This window comes from Pseudophryne corroboree (assembly GCF_028390025.1).
Source record: "Pseudophryne corroboree isolate aPseCor3 chromosome 7 unlocalized genomic scaffold, aPseCor3.hap2 SUPER_7_unloc_3, whole genome shotgun sequence".
Taxonomy (NCBI): Eukaryota; Metazoa; Chordata; class Amphibia; order Anura; family Myobatrachidae; genus Pseudophryne; species Pseudophryne corroboree.
Window position 1 is genome coordinate 636,926 of NW_026967612.1, and position 16,539 is coordinate 653,464.

Consider the following 16,539-nt stretch of genomic DNA (forward strand, 5'->3'; position numbering starts at 1 on the left):
AATCATCTTTCCAGCTTGAATTTCAATGATGCATTGGGGCAACGATTTTGTGAGAAACATCTTCACCCTTAAATAAAGATTTTCTTAATTCCTTACCTGTGTGCTAATTAGATGTCACCTTGTTTTCACATTAAACAGACTTCTACATGAGAAAGCAGCAAGGATGCAGTGGCGTTAATGTTTCCTGGTGTCAACCTGTATTATTTCAGTAGACATTGAAATGAGGATGCATCTTGCTGCCTTTCCAATGGAGCAAGTTTAATTTAGTTATAGGTGAAAAACCATCCCTACAAAGGTGTTAATCAGAGACTTGGCTTTGTGGACACTTTTTAGAGAACAAATTTGTTAGCATAAAAATAAAGGCAGAAAATGAAGAGCTGTTTAATCACTCAACTGGATTTTTCTACCAGCATATTTTTTTCTCTGCAACCCATTGCTAAATTGTGCTTCCTAGCTGTTTTTTATAAAATCACTGAATCAAATCTAACTCTGATTACATCAGAGAAGGCCAGGTACCCTACACCATAAGAGGGGGTTTGAAATTTTGACTTGTCTACTTAAATATCACCAAAACCTGATCACAAGGTCAATTATGTCCCTGGGTGGGATTGAACCACCAACCTTTTGGTTAGTAGCCATACACACTAACCGATTGCGCCACAGAGACACTTTGCAAAAAGTACATACTGACAAAGGCTAATAAGCATTCATCTAGAACGTTTCCTAGAAAAACTTTAAAAAGTCAATAATCTGGAGAGTTTTTGTAAGAATTTTCTTAAATCAACCAACGAAGAAACACATTGGTACTTTCCCATGATGAGTGAGTGCTTCAGGATCTCTTGCACTTACATGTGCAGCAGAGTACTGCAATGGAAGCATGCTGGGCCCATTACCCAGAGGTAGGCAGATTGAAACTATCCTCTGCTATATGCATTTTTTTTGTTAAAGTAATCCAAAACTGGGATTGATATGTTAGCTATTTTATGTTTACTTAAAGTACAATGACTTTTACCATTTTAATTTGTTTTAATAGTATATTGACAGTATTGTTTTCTTTCAAAAATCCACTAAATTTTCTTTACCCTATTATTAAAATGGTAATTGACAAAAACAAACTACATTGTCACCAGAAGAGCAATACAAAATGTACAAGTGATATATTAAAATCATCTTTCCAGCTTGAATTTCAATGATGCATTGGGGCAACGATTTTGTGAGAAACATCTTCACCCTTAAATAAAGATTTTCTTAATTCCTTACCTGTGTGCTAATTAGATATCACCTTGTTTTCACATTAAACAGACTTTCACATGAGAAAGCAGCAAGGATGCAGTGGCGTTAATGTTTCCTGGTGTCAACCCGTATTATTTCAGTAGACATTGAAATGAGGATGCATCTTGCTGCCTTTCCAATGAAGCAAATTTAATTTAGTAATAGGTGAAAAACCATCCCTACAAAGGTGTTAATCAGAGACTTGGCTTTGTGGACACTTTTCAGAGAACAAATTTGTTAGCATAAAAATAAAGCAAGAAAATGAAGAGCTGTTTAATCACTCAATTTGATTTTTTTGCCAGCATATTTCTTTTTCTCTGCAACCCACTGCTAAATTGTGCTTCCTAGCTGTTTTTATAAAATCAATTAATCAAATCTAACTCTGATTACATCAGAGAAGGCCAGGTACCCTACACCATAACAGGGGGTTTGAAATTTTGACTTGTCTACTTAAAGATCACCAAAATCTGATAACAAGTTCAATTACGTCCCTGGGTGGGATTGAACCACCAACCTTTTGGTTTATAGCCGTACACACTAACTGATTGCGCCACAGAGACACTTTGCAAAAGTACATACTGACAAAGGCTAATAAGCATTCATCTAAAACGTTTCCTAGAAAAACTTTAAAAAGTCAATAATCTGGAGAGTTTTTGTAAGATGTTTCTTCCATCCACCAACGAAGAAACACATTGGTACTTTCCCATGATGAGTGAGTGCTTCAGGATCTCTTGCACTTACATGTGCAGCAGAGTACTGCAATGGAAGCATGCTGGGCCCATAACTCAGAGGTAGGCAGATTAAAACTATCCTCTGCTATATGCATTTTTTTTGTTAATTAAAGTAATCCAAAACTGGGATTGATATTTTTGCTCTTTTATTTTTCATTAAAGTACAATAACTTTTACCATTTTAATTTGTTTTAATAGTATATTGAGAGTATTGTTTTCTTTTAAAAATCCATTAATTTTCTTTACCCTATTATTAAAATGGTAATTGACAAAAACAAACTACATTGTCACCAGAAGAGCAGTACAAAATGTACAAGTGATATATTAAAATCATCTTTCCAGCTTGAATTTCAATGATGCATTGGGGCAACGATTTTGTGAGAAACATTTTCACCCTTAAATAAAGATTTTCTTAATTCCTTACCTGTGTGCTAATTAGATATCACCTTGTTTTCACATTAAACAGACTTCCACATGAGAAAGCAGCAAGGATGCAGTGGCGTTAATGTTTCCTGGTGTCAACCTGTAATATTTCTGTAGACATTGAAATGAGGATGCATCTTGCTGCCTTTCCAATGAAGCAAGTTTAATTTAGTAATAGGTGAAAAACCATCCTTACAAAGGTGTTAATCAGAGACTTGGCTTTGTGGACACTTTTCAGAGAACAAATTTGTTAGCATAAAAATAAAGCCAGAAAATGAAGAGCTGTTTAATCACTCAATTGGATTTTTTTGCCAGCATATTTCTTTTTCTCTGCAACCCACTGCTAAATTGTGCTTCCTAGCTGTTTTTATAAAATCACTGAATCAAATCTAACTCTGATTACATCAGAGAAGGCCAGGTACCCTACACCATAAGAGGGGGTTTGAAATTTTGACTTGTCTACTTAAAGATCACCAAAATCTGATAACAAGGTCAATTATGTCCCTCGGTGGGATTGAACCACCAACCTTTTGGTTAATAGCCATACACACTAACTGATTGCGCCACAGAGACACTTTGCAAAAGTACATACTGACAAAGGCTAATAAGCATTCATCTAAAACGTTTCCTAGAAAAACTTTAAAAAGTCAATAATCTGGAGAGTTTTTGTAAGATGTTTCTTCCATCAACCAACGAAGAAACACATTGGTACTTTCCCATGATGAGTGAGTGCTTCAGGATCTCTTGCACTTACATGTGCAGCAGAGTACTGCAATGGAAGCATGCTGGGCCCATAACCCAGAGGTAGGCAGATTGAAACTATCCTTTGCTATATGCATTTTTTTTTGTTAATTTAAGTAATCAAAACTGGGATTGATATTTTTGCTCTTTTATTTTTACTTAAAGTACAATAACTTTTACCATTTTAATTTGTTTTAATAGTATATTGACAGTATAGTTTTATTTTAAAAAATCCACTTAATTTTCTTTACCCTATTATTAAAAGGGTAATTGACAAAAACAAACTACATTGTCACCAGAAGAGCAATACAAAATGTACAAGTGATATATTAAAATCATCTTTCCAGCTTGAATTTCAATGATGCATTGGGGCAACGATTTTGTGAGAAACATCTTCACCCTTAAATAAAGATTTTCTTAATTCCTTACCTGTGTGCTAATTAGATATCACCTTGTTTTCACATTAAACAGACTTCCACATGAGAAAGCAGCAAGGATGCAGTGGCGTTAATGTTTCCTGGTGTCAACCCGTATTATTTCAGTAGACATTGAAATGAGGATGCATCTTGCTGCCTTTCCAATGAAGCAAGTTTAATTTAGTAATAGGTGAAAAACCATCCTTACAAAGGTGTTAATTAGAGACTTGGCTTTGTGGACACTTTTCAGAGAACAAATTTGTTAGCATAAAAATAAAGCCAGAAAATGAAGAGCTGTTTAATCACTTAATTGGATTTTTTTGCCAGCATATTTCTTTTTCTCTGCAACCCACTGCTAAATTGTGCTTCCTAGCTGTTTTTATAAAATCACTGAATCAAATCTAACTCTGATTACATCAGAGAAGGCCAGGTACCCTACACCATAAGAGGGGGTTTGAAATTTTGACTTGTGCACTTAAAGATCACCAAAATCTGATAACAAGGTCAATTACGTCCCTGGGTGGGATTGAACCACCAACCTTTTGGTTAATAGCCATACACACTAACTGATTGCGCCACAGAGACACTTTGCAAAAGTACATACTGACAAAGGCTAATAAGCATTCATCTAAAACGTTTCCTAGAAAAACTTTAAAAAGTCAATAATCTGGAGAGTTTTTGTAAGATGTTTCTTCCATCAACCAACGAAGAAACACATTGGTACTTTCCCATGATGAGTGAGTGCTTCAGGATCTATTGCACTTACATGTGCAGCAGAGTACAGCAATGGAAGCATGCTGGGCACATAACCCAGAGGTAGGCAGATTGAAACTATCCTCTGCTATATGCATTTTTTTTTGTTAATTAAAGTAATCCAAAACTAGGATTGATATGTTGGCTCTTTTATTTTTACTTAAAGTACAATAACTTTTACCATTTTAATTTGTTTTAATAGTATATTGACAGTATTGTTTTCTTTCAAAAATCAGCTTAATTTTCTTTACCCTATTATTAAAATGGTAATTGACAAAAACAAACTACATTGTCACCAGAAGAGCAATACAAAATGTACAAGTGATATATTAAAATCATCTTTCCAGCTTGAATTTCAATGATGCATTGGGGCAACGATTTTGTGAGAAACATTTTTACCCTTAAATAAAGATTTTCTTAATTCCTTACCTGTGTGCTAATTAGATATCACCTTGTTTTCACATTAAAATGACTTCCACATGAGAAAGCAGCAAGGATTCAGTGGCGTTAATGTTTCCTGGTGTCAACCTGTATTATTTCAGTAGACATTGAAATGAGGATGCATCTTGCTGCCTTTCCAATGAAGCAAGTTTAATTTAGTAATAGGTTAAAAACCATCCTTACAAAGGTGTTAATCAGAGACTTGGCTTTGTGGACACTTTTCAGAGAACAAATTTGTTAGCATAAAAATAAAGCCAGAAAATTAAGAGCTGTTGAATCACTCAATTAGATTTTTTTTGCCAGCATATTTCTTTTTCTCTGCAACCCACTGCTAAATTGTGCTTCCTAGCTGTTTTTATAAAATCACTGAATCAAATCTAACTCTGATTACATCAGAAAAGGCCAGGTACCCTACACCATAACGGGGGGTTTGAAATTTTGACTTGTCTACTTAAAGATCACCAAAATCTGATAACAATGTCAATTACGTCCCTGGGTGGGATTGAACCACCAACCTTTCGGTTAGTAGCCAGACACACTAACCGATTGCGCCACAGAGACACTTTGTAAAAAGTACATACTGACAAAGGCTAATAAGCATACATCTGGAACGTTTCCTAGAAAAACTTTAAAAAGTCAATAATCTGGAGAGTTTTTGTAAGATGTTTCTTCCATCCACCAACGAAGAAACACATTGGTACTTTTCCATGATGAGTGAGTGCTTCAGGATCTCTTGCACTTACATGTGCAGCAGAGTACTGCAATGGAAGCATGCTGGGCCCATAACCCAGAGGTAGGCAGATTAAAACTATCCTCTGCTATATGCATTTTTTTTGTTAATTAAAGTAATCCAAAACTGGGATTGATATTTTTGCTCTTTTATTTTTCATTAAAGTACAATAACTTTTACCATTTTAATTTGTTTTAATAGTATATTGAGAGTATTGTTTTCTTTTAAAAATCCATTAATTTTCTTTACCCTATTATTAAAATGGTAATTGACAAAAACAAACTACATTGTCACCAGAAGAGCAGTACAAAATGTACAAGTGATATATTAAAATCATCTTTCCAGCTTGAATTTCAATGATGCATTGGGGCAACGATTTTGTGAGAAACATTTTCACCCTTAAATAAAGATTTTCTTAATTCCTTACCTGTGTGCTAATTAGATATCACCTTGTTTTCACATTAAACAGACTTCCACATGAGAAAGCAGCAAGGATGCAGTGGCGTTAATGTTTCCTGGTGTCAACCTGTAATATTTCTGTAGACATTGAAATGAGGATGCATCTTGCTGCCTTTCCAATGAAGCAAGTTTAATTTAGTAATAGGTGAAAAACCATCCTTACAAAGGTGTTAATCAGAGACTTGGCTTTGTGGACACTTTTCAGAGAACAAATTTGTTAGCATAAAAATAAAGCCAGAAAATGAAGAGCTGTTTAATCACTCAATTGGATTTTTTTGCCAGCATATTTCTTTTTCTCTGCAACCCACTGCTAAATTGTGCTTCCTAGCTGTTTTTATAAAATCACTGAATCAAATCTAACTCTGATTACATCAGAGAAGGCCAGGTACCCTACACCATAAGAGGGGGTTTGAAATTTTGACTTGTCTACTTAAAGATCACCAAAATCTGATAACAAGGTCAATTATGTCCCTCGGTGGGATTGAACCACCAACCTTTTGGTTAATAGCCATACACACTAACTGATTGCGCCACAGAGACACTTTTCAAAAGTACATACTGACAAAGGCTAATAAGCATTCATCTAAAACGTTTCCTAGAAAAACTTTAAAAAGTCAATAATCTGGAGAGTTTTTGTAAGATGTTTCTTCCATCAACCAACGAAGAAACACATTGGTACTTTCCCATGATGAGTGAGTGCTTCAGGATCTCTTGCACTTACATGTGCAGCAGAGTACTGCAATGGAAGCATGCTGGGCCCATAACCCAGAGGTAGGCAGATTGAAACTATCCTTTGCTATATGCATTTTTTTTTGTTAATTTAAGTAATCAAAACTGGGATTGATATTTTTGCTCTTTTATTTTTACTTAAAGTACAATAACTTTTACCATTTTAATTTGTTTTAATAGTATATTGACAGTATAGTTTTATTTTAAAAAATCCACTTAATTTTCTTTACCCTATTATTAAAAGGGTAATTGACAAAAACAAACTACATTGTCACCAGAAGAGCAATACAAAATGTACAAGTGATATATTAAAATCATCTTTCCAGCTTGAATTTCAATGATGCATTGGGGCAACGATTTTGTGAGAAACATCTTCACCCTTAAATAAAGATTTTCTTAATTCCTTACCTGTGTGCTAATTAGATATCACCTTGTTTTCACATTAAACAGACTTCCACATGAGAAAGCAGCAAGGATGCAGTGGCGTTAATGTTTCCTGGTGTCAACCCGTATTATTTCAGTAGACATTGAAATGAGGATGCATCTTGCTGCCTTTCCAATGAAGCAAGTTTAATTTAGTAATAGGTGAAAAACCATCCTTACAAAGGTGTTAATTAGAGACTTGGCTTTGTGGACACTTTTCAGAGAACAAATTTGTTAGCATAAAAATAAAGCCAGAAAATGAAGAGCTGTTTAATCACTTAATTGGATTTTTTTGCCAGCATATTTCTTTTTCTCTGCAACCCACTGCTAAATTGTGCTTCCTAGCTGTTTTTATAAAATCACTGAATCAAATCTAACTCTGATTACATCAGAGAAGGCCAGGTACCCTACACCATAAGAGGGGGTTTGAAATTTTGACTTGTGCACTTAAAGATCACCAAAATCTGATAACAAGGTCAATTACGTCCCTGGGTGGGATTGAACCACCAACCTTTTGGTTAATAGCCATACACACTAACTGATTGCGCCACAGAGACACTTTGCAAAAGTACATACTGACAAAGGCTAATAAGCATTCATCTAAAACGTTTCCTAGAAAAACTTTAAAAAGTCAATAATCTGGAGAGTTTTTGTAAGATGTTTCTTCCATCAACCAACGAAGAAACACATTGGTACTTTCCCATGATGAGTGAGTGCTTCAGGATCTATTGCACTTACATGTGCAGCAGAGTACAGCAATGGAAGCATGCTGGGCACATAACCCAGAGGTAGGCAGATTGAAACTATCCTCTGCTATATGCATTTTTTTTTTTGTTAATTAAAGTAATCCAAAACTAGGATTGATATGTTGGCTCTTTTATTTTTACTTAAAGTACAATAACTTTTACCATTTTAATTTGTTTTAATAGTATATTGACAGTATTGTTTTCTTTCAAAAATCAGCTTAATTTTCTTTACCCTATTATTAAAATGGTAATTGACAAAAACAAACTACATTGTCACCAGAAGAGCAATACAAAATGTACAAGTGATATATTAAAATCATCTTTCCAGCTTGAATTTCAATGATGCATTGGGGCAACGATTTTGTGAGAAACATTTTTACCCTTAAATAAAGATTTTCTTAATTCCTTACCTGTGTGCTAATTAGATATCACCTTGTTTTCACATTAAAATGACTTCCACATGAGAAAGCAGCAAGGATGCAGTGGCGTTAATGTTTCCTGGTGTCAACCTGTATTATTTCAGTAGACATTGAAATGAGGATGCATCTTGCTGCCTTTCCAATGAAGCAAGTTTAATTTAGTAATAGGTTAAAAACCATCCTTACAAAGGTGTTAATCAGAGACTTGGCTTTGTGGACACTTTTCAGAGAACAAATTTGTTAGCATAAAAATAAAGCCAGAAAATTAAGAGCTGTTGAATCACTCAATTAGATTTTTTTTGCCAGCATATTTCTTTTTCTCTGCAACCCACTGCTAAATTGTGCTTCCTAGCTGTTTTTATAAAATCACTGAATCAAATCTAACTCTGATTACATCAGAGAAGGCCAGGTACCCTACACCAGAACAGGGGGTTTGAAATTTTGACTTGTCTACTTAAAGATCACCAAAATCTGATAACAAGGTCAATTACGTCCCTGGTTGGGATTGAACCACCAACCTTTTGGTTAGTAGCCAGACACACTAACCGATTGCGCCACAGAAACACTTTGCAAAAAGTACTTACTGACAAAGGCTAATAAGCATACATCTAGAACGTTTCCTAGAAAAACTTTAAAAAGTCAATAATCTGGAGAGTTTTTGTAAGATGTTTCTTCCATCAACCAATGAAGAAACACATTGGTACTTTCCCATGATGAGTGAGTGCTTCAGGATCTCTTGCACTTACATGTGCAGCAGAGTACTGCAATGGAAGCATGTTGGGCCCATTACTCAGAGGTAGGCAGATTGAAACTATCCTCTGCTATATGCATTTTTTTTGTTAATTAAAGTAATCAAAACTGGGATTGATATTTTTGCTCTTTTATTTTTACTTAAAGTACAATAACTTTTACCATTTTAATTTGTTTTAATAGTATATTGACAGTATAGTTTTCTTTAAAAAATCCACTTAATTTTCTTTACCCTATTATTAAAAGGGTAATTGACAAAAACAAACTACATTGTCACCAGAAGAGCAATACAAAATGTACAAGTGATATATTAAAATCATCTTTCCAGCTTGAATTTCAATGATGCATTGGGGCAACGATTTTGTGAGAAACATCTTCACCCTTAAATAAAGATTTTCTTAATTCCTTACCTGTGTGCTAATTAGATGTCACCTTGTTTTCACATTAAACAGACTTCTACATGAGAAAGCAGCAAGGATGCAGTGGCGTTAATGTTTCCTGGTGTCAACCTGTATTATTTCAGTAGACATTGAAATGAGGATGCATCTTGCTGCCTTTCCAATGGAGCAAGTTTAATTTAGTAATAGGTGAAAAACCATCCCTACAAAGGTGTTAATCAGAGACTTGGCTTTGTGGACACTTTTTAGAGAACAAATTTGTTAGCATAAAAATTAAGGCAGAAAATGAAGAGCTGTTTAATCACTCAATTGGATTTTTCTACCAGCATATTTTTTTCTCTGCAACCCATTGCTAAATTGTGCTTCCTAGCTGTTTTTTATAAAATCACTGAATCAAATCTAACTCTGATTACATCAGAGAAGGCCAGGTACCCTACACCATAAGAGGGGGTTTGAAATTTTGACTTGTCTACTTAAATATCACCAAAACCTGATCACAAGGTCAATTATGTCCCTGGGTGGGATTGAACCACAAACCTTTTGGTTAGTAGCCAGACACACTAACCGATTGAGCCACAGAGACACTTTGCAAAAAGTACATACTGACAAAGGCTAATAAGCATTCATCTAGAACGTTTCCTAGAAAAACTTTAAAAAGTCAATAATCTGGAGAGTTTTTGTAAGAATTTTCTTAAATCAACCAATGAAGAAACACATTGGTACTTTCCCATGATGAGTGAGTGCTTCAGGATCTCTTGCACTTACATGTGCAGCAGAGTACTGCAATGGAAGCATGCTGGGCCCATTACCCAGAGGTAGGCAGATTGAAACTATCCTCTGCTATATGCATTTTTTTTGTTAAAGTAATCCAAAACTGGGATTGATATGTTAGCTATTTTATGTTTACTTAAAGTACAATGACTTTTACCATTTTAATTTGTTTTAATAGTATATTGACAGTATTGTTTTCTTTCAAAAATCCACTTAATTTTCTTTACCCTATTATTAAAATGGTAATTGACAAAAACAAACTACATTGTCACCAGAAGAGCAATACAAAATGTACAAGTGATATATTAAAATCATCTTTCCAGCTTGAATTTCAATGATGCATTGGGGCAACGATTTTGTGAGAAACATCTTCACCCTTAAATAAAGATTTTCTTAATTCCTTACCTGTGTGCTAATTAGATATCACCTTGTTTTCACATTAAACAGACTTCCACATGAGAAAGCAGCAAGGATGCATTGGCGTTAATGTTTCCTGGTGTCAACCTGTATTATTTCAGTAGACATTGAAATGAGGATGCATCTTGCTGCCTTTCCAATGAAGCAAGTTTAATTTAGTAATAGGTGAAAAACCATCCTTACAAAGGTGTTCATCAGAGACTTGGCTTTGTGGACACTTTTCAGAGAACAAATTTGTTAGCATAAAAATAAAGCCAGAAAATGAAGAGCTGTTTAATCACTCAATTGGATTTTTTTGCCAGCATATTTCTTTTTCTCTGCAACCCACTGCTAAATTGTGCTTCCTAGCTGTTTTTATAAAATCACTGAATCAAATCTAACTCTGATTACATCAGAGAAGGCCAGGTACCCTACACCATAAGAGGGGGTTTGAAATTTTGACTTGTCTACTTAAAGATCACCAAAATCTGATAACAAGGTCAATTACGTCCCTGGGTGGGATTGAACCACCAACCTTTTGGTTAATAGCCATACACACTAACTGATTGCGCCACAGAGACACTTTGCAAAAGTCCATACTGACAAAGGCTAATAAGCATTCATCTAAAACGTTTCCTAGAAAAACTTTAAAAAGTCAATAATCTGGAGAGTTTTTGTAAGATGTTTCTTCCATCAACCAACGAAGAAACATATTGGTACTTTCCCATGATGAGTGAGTGCTTCAGGATCTATTGCACTTACATGTGCAGCAGAGTACTGCAATGGAAGCATGCTGGGCCCATTACCCAGAGGTAGGCAGATTGAAACTATCCTCTGCTATATGCATTTTTTTTGTTAATTAAAGTAATCAAAATGGGGATTGATATTTTTGCTCTTTTATTTTTACTTAAAGTACAATAACTTTTACCATTTTAATTTGTTTTAATAGTATATTGACAGTATAGTTTTCTTTAAAAAATCCACTTAATTTTCTTTACCCTATTATTAAAAGGGTAATTGACAAAAACAAACTACATTGTCACCAGAAGAGCAATACAAAATGTACAAGTGATATATTAAAATCATCTTTCCAGCTTGAATTTCAATGATGCATTGGGGCAACGATTTTGTGAGAAACATCTTCACCCTTAAATATAGATTTTCTTAATTCCTTACTTGTGTGCTAATTAGATATCACCTTGTTTTCACATTAAACAGACTTCTACATGAGAAAGCAGCAAGGATGCAGTGGCGTTAATGTTTCCTGGTGTCAACCTGTATTATTTCAGTAGACATTGAAATGAGGATGCATCTTGCTGCCTTTCCAATGAAGCAAGTTTAATTTAGTAATAGGTGAAAAACCATGCCTACAAATGTGTTAATCAGAGACTTGGCTTTGTGGACACTTTTCAGAGAACAAATTTGTTAGCATAAAAATAAAGGCAGAAAATGAAGAGCTGTTTAATCACTCAATTGGATTTTTTTTGCCAGCATATTTCTTTTTCTCTGCAACCCACTGCTAAATTGTGCTTCCTAGCTGTTTTTATAAAATCAATGAATCAAATCTAACTCTGATTACATCAGAGAAGGCCAGGTACCCTACACCATAACAGGGGGTTTGAAATTTTGACTTGTCTACTTAAAGATCACCAAAATCTGATAACAAGGTCAATTACATCCCTGGGTGGGATTGAACCACCAACCTTTTGGTTAGTAGTCGGACACACTAACCGATTGCGCCACAGAGACACTTTGCAAAAAGTTCATACTGACAAAGGCTAATAAGCATACATCTAGAACGTTTCCTAGAAAAACTTTAAAAAATCAATAATCTGGAGAGTTTTTGTAAGATGTTTCTTCCATCAACCAACGAAGAAACACATTGGTACTTTCCCATGATGAGTGAGTGCTTCAGGATCTCTTGCACTTACATGTGCAGCAGAGTACTGCAATGGAAGCATGCTAGGCCCATAACCCAGAGGTTGGCAGATTGAAACTATCCTTTGCTATATGCGTTTTTTTTTGTTAATTTAAGTAATCAAAACTGGGATTGATATTTTTGCTCTTTTATTTTTACTTAAAGTACAATAACTTTTACCATTTTAATTTGTTTTAATAGTATATTGACAGTATAGTTTTCTTTAAAAAATCCACTTAATTTTCTTTACCCTATTATTAAAAGGGTAATTGACAAAAACAAACTACATTGTCACCAGAAGAGCAATACAAAATGTACAAGTGATATATTAAAATCATCTTTCCAGCTTGAATTTCAATGATGCATTGGGGCCAACGATTTTGTGAGAAACATCTTCACCCTTAAATAAAGATATTCTTAATTCCTTACCTGTGTGCTAATTAGATGTCACCTTGTTTTCACATTAAACAGACTTCTACATGAGAAAGCAGCAAGGATGCAGTGGCGTTAATGTTTCCTGGTGTCAACCTGTATTATTTCAGTAGACATTGAAATGAGGATTCATCTTGCTGCCTTTCCAATGAAGCAAGTTTAATTTAGTTATAGGTGAAAAACCATCCCTACAAAGGTGTTAATCAGAGACTTGGCTTTGTGGACACTTTTTAGAGAACAAATTTGTTAGCATAAAAATAAAGGCAGAAAATGAAGAGCTGTTTAATCACTCAATTGGATTTTTCTACCAGCATATTTTTTTCTCTGCAACCCATTGCTAAATTGTGCTTCCTAGCTGTTTTTTATAAAATCACTGAATCAAATCTAACTCTGATTACATCAGAGAAGGCCAGGTACCCTACACCATAAGAGGGGATTTGAAATTTTGACTTGTCTACTTAAAGATCACCAAAATCTGATAACAAGGTCAATTACGTCCCTGGGTGGGATTGAACCACCAACCTTTTGGTTTATAGCCATACACACTAACTGATTGCGCCACAGAGACACTTTGCAAAAGTACATACTGACAAAGGCTAATAAGCATTCATCTAAAACGTTTCCTAGAAAAACTTTAAAAAGTCAATAATCTGGAGAGTTTTTGTAAGATGTTTCTTCCATCCACCAACGAAGAAACATATTGGTACTTTCCCATGATGAGTGAGTGCTTCAGGATCTCTTGCACTTACATGTGCAGCAGAGTACTGCAATGGAAGCATGCTGGGCCCATAACCCAGAGGTAGGCAGATTAAAACTATCCTCTGCTATATGCATTTTTTTTGTTAATTAAAGTAATCCAAAACTGGGATTGATATTTTTGCTCTTTTATTTTTCATTAAAGTACAATAACTTTTACCATTTTAATTTGTTTTAATAGCATATTGAAAGTATTGTTTTCTTTTAAAAATCCATTAATTTTCTTTACCCTATTATTAAAATGGTAATTGACAAAAACAAACTACATTGTCACCAGAAGAGCAATACAAAATGTACAAGTGATATATTAAAATCATCTTTCCAGCTTGAATTTCAATGATGCATTGGGGCAACGATTTTGTGAGAAACATTTTCACCCTTAAATAAAGATTTTCTTAATTCCTTACCTGTGTGCTAATTAGATATCACCTTGTTTTCACATTAAACAGACTTCCACATGAGAAAGCAGCAAGGATGCAGTGGCGTTAATGTTTCCTGGTGTCAACCTGTATTATTTCAGTAGACATTGAAATGCGGATGCATCTTGCTGCCTTTCCAATGAAGCAAGTTTAATTTAGTAATAGGTGAAAAACCATCCCTACAAAGGTGTTAATCAGAGACTTGGCTTTGTGGACACTTTTCAGAGAACAAATTTGTTAGCATAAAAATAAAGCCAGAAAATGAAGAGCTGTTTAATCACTCAATTGGATTTTTTTTGCCAGCATATTTCTTTTTCTCTGCAACCCACTGCTAAATTGTGCTTCCTAGCTGTTTTTATAAAATCAATGAATCAAATCTAACTCTGATTACATCAGAGAAGGCCAGGTACCCTACACCATAACAGGGGGTTTGAAATTTTGACTTGTCTACTTAAAGATCACCAAAATCTGATAACAAGGTCAATTACGTCCCTGGGTGGGATTGAACCACCAACCTTTTGGTTAGTAGTCGGACACACTAACCGATTGCGCCACAGAGACACTTTGCAAAAAGTACATACTGACAAAGGCTAATAAGCATACATCTAGAACGTTTCCTAGAAAAACTTTAAAAAGTCAATAATCTGGAGAGTTTTTGTAAGATGTTTCTTCCATCAACCAACGAAGAAACACATTGGTACTTTCCCATGATGAGTGAGTGCTTCAGGATCTCTTGCACTTACATGTGCAGCAGAGTACTGCAATGGAAGCATGCTGGGCCCATAACCCAGAGGTAGGCAGATTGAAACTATCCTTTGCTATATGCATTTTTTTTTGTTAATTTAAGTAATCAAAACTGGGATTGATATTTTTGCTCTTTTATTTTTACTTAAAGTACAATAACTTTTACCATTTTAATTTGTTTTAATAGTATATTGACAGTATAGTTTTCTTTAAAAAATCCACTTAATTTTCTTTACCCTATTATTAAAAGGGTAATTGACAAAAACAAACTACATTGTCACCAGAAGAGCAATACAAAATGTACATTGTGATATATTAAAATCATCTTTCCAGCTTGAATTTTAATGATGCATTGGGGCAACGATTTTGTGAGAAACATCTTCACCCTTAAATAAAGATTTTCTTAATTCCTTACCTGTGTGCTAATTAGATGTCACCTTGTTTTCACATTAAACAGACTTCTACATGAGAAAGCAGCAAGGATGCAGTGGCGTTAATGTTTCCTGGTGTCAACCTGTATTATTTCAGTAGACATTGAAATGAGGATGCATCTTGCTGCCTTTCCAATGAAGCAAGTTTAATTTAGTTATAGGTAAAAAACCATCCCTACAAAGGTGTTAATCAGAGACTTGGCTTTGTGGACACTTTTTAGAGAACAAATTTGTTAGCATAAAAATAAAGGCAGAAAATGAAGAGCTGTTTAATCACTCAATTGGATTTTTCTACCAGCATATTTTTTTCTCTGCAACCCATTGCTAAATTGTGCTTCCTAGCTGTTTTTTATAAAATCACTAAATCAAATCTAACTCTGATTACATCAGAGAAGGCCAGGTACCCTACACCATAAGAGGGGGTTTGAAATTTTGACTTGTCTACTTAACTATCACCAAAACCTGATCACAAGGTCAATTATGTCCCTGGGTGGGATTGAACCACCAACCTTTTGGTTAGTAGCCAGACACACTAACCGATTGCGCCACAGAGACACTTTGCATAAAGTACATACTGACAAAGGCTAATAAGCATTCATCTAGAATGTTTCCTAGAAAAACTTTAAGGTTAAGGTTTTACAGAAAGTTACAGGTTTTTTTAATTTAGTAAAATATGCCCCATTTTAAAGATAGGGCATTTAAATTTGTTGCACCTGTGCAGTACATAGCAGCCTGCAGGGCATGTACAGTGGCTTCATTTGGGTGCACATACATTGCCGGCTCCTGGTCGCAAACTGAAATTATTGTGTGTAAGTGGAATTAGCGGTGTTTATGTCATACAGGGGGGTGGGGGAGGTTTGTGGTTGGCGGGGGGCACGCTGTGCGATTATTATCCTGCATCTATACATACATGCGCTAACACCTGGACATACACTGATGTACCCACACCTAATATCCATACATACACGCCCTGACACCTGGACATACACCAACATTCCCACACCTGCATCTATACATACACATGCTGACACCTGGACATACACCAACATACAAGCACCTGCATCTATATATACACGCGCTGACAAATGGACATACACCGACGTACCCACACTTGCATCTATACATACATGCACTGACATCTGGACATACAAGCACCTGCATCTATACATACACGCGCTGACACCTGAACCTACACTGACGTTCCCACACCTGCATCCATACATACACATTCTGACACCTGG

At 35.1% G+C, this 16,539-nt stretch overlaps 4 non-coding genes across 4 annotated transcripts; all 4 read right to left on the bottom strand.

Annotated features, from left to right (window-relative positions):
- Positions 1–593: 593 nt before the first annotated feature.
- On the bottom strand, positions 594–667 carry TRNAS-ACU (transfer RNA serine (anticodon ACU)). The gene has a single exon. It is a non-coding gene; the product is annotated as a tRNA-Ser (tRNA).
- Positions 668–5,264: 4,597 nt separating this feature from the next.
- TRNAS-ACU (transfer RNA serine (anticodon ACU)) lies at positions 5,265–5,338 on the bottom strand. Its single transcript has one exon. It is a non-coding gene; the product is annotated as a tRNA-Ser (tRNA).
- Positions 5,339–13,442: 8,104 nt separating this feature from the next.
- Positions 13,443–13,516, bottom strand: TRNAY-AUA (transfer RNA tyrosine (anticodon AUA)). The gene has a single exon. It is a non-coding gene; the product is annotated as a tRNA-Tyr (tRNA).
- A 2,263-nt stretch (positions 13,517–15,779) lies between these two features.
- On the bottom strand, positions 15,780–15,853 carry TRNAS-ACU (transfer RNA serine (anticodon ACU)). Its single transcript has one exon. It is a non-coding gene; the product is annotated as a tRNA-Ser (tRNA).
- Positions 15,854–16,539: the final 686 nt, after the last annotated feature.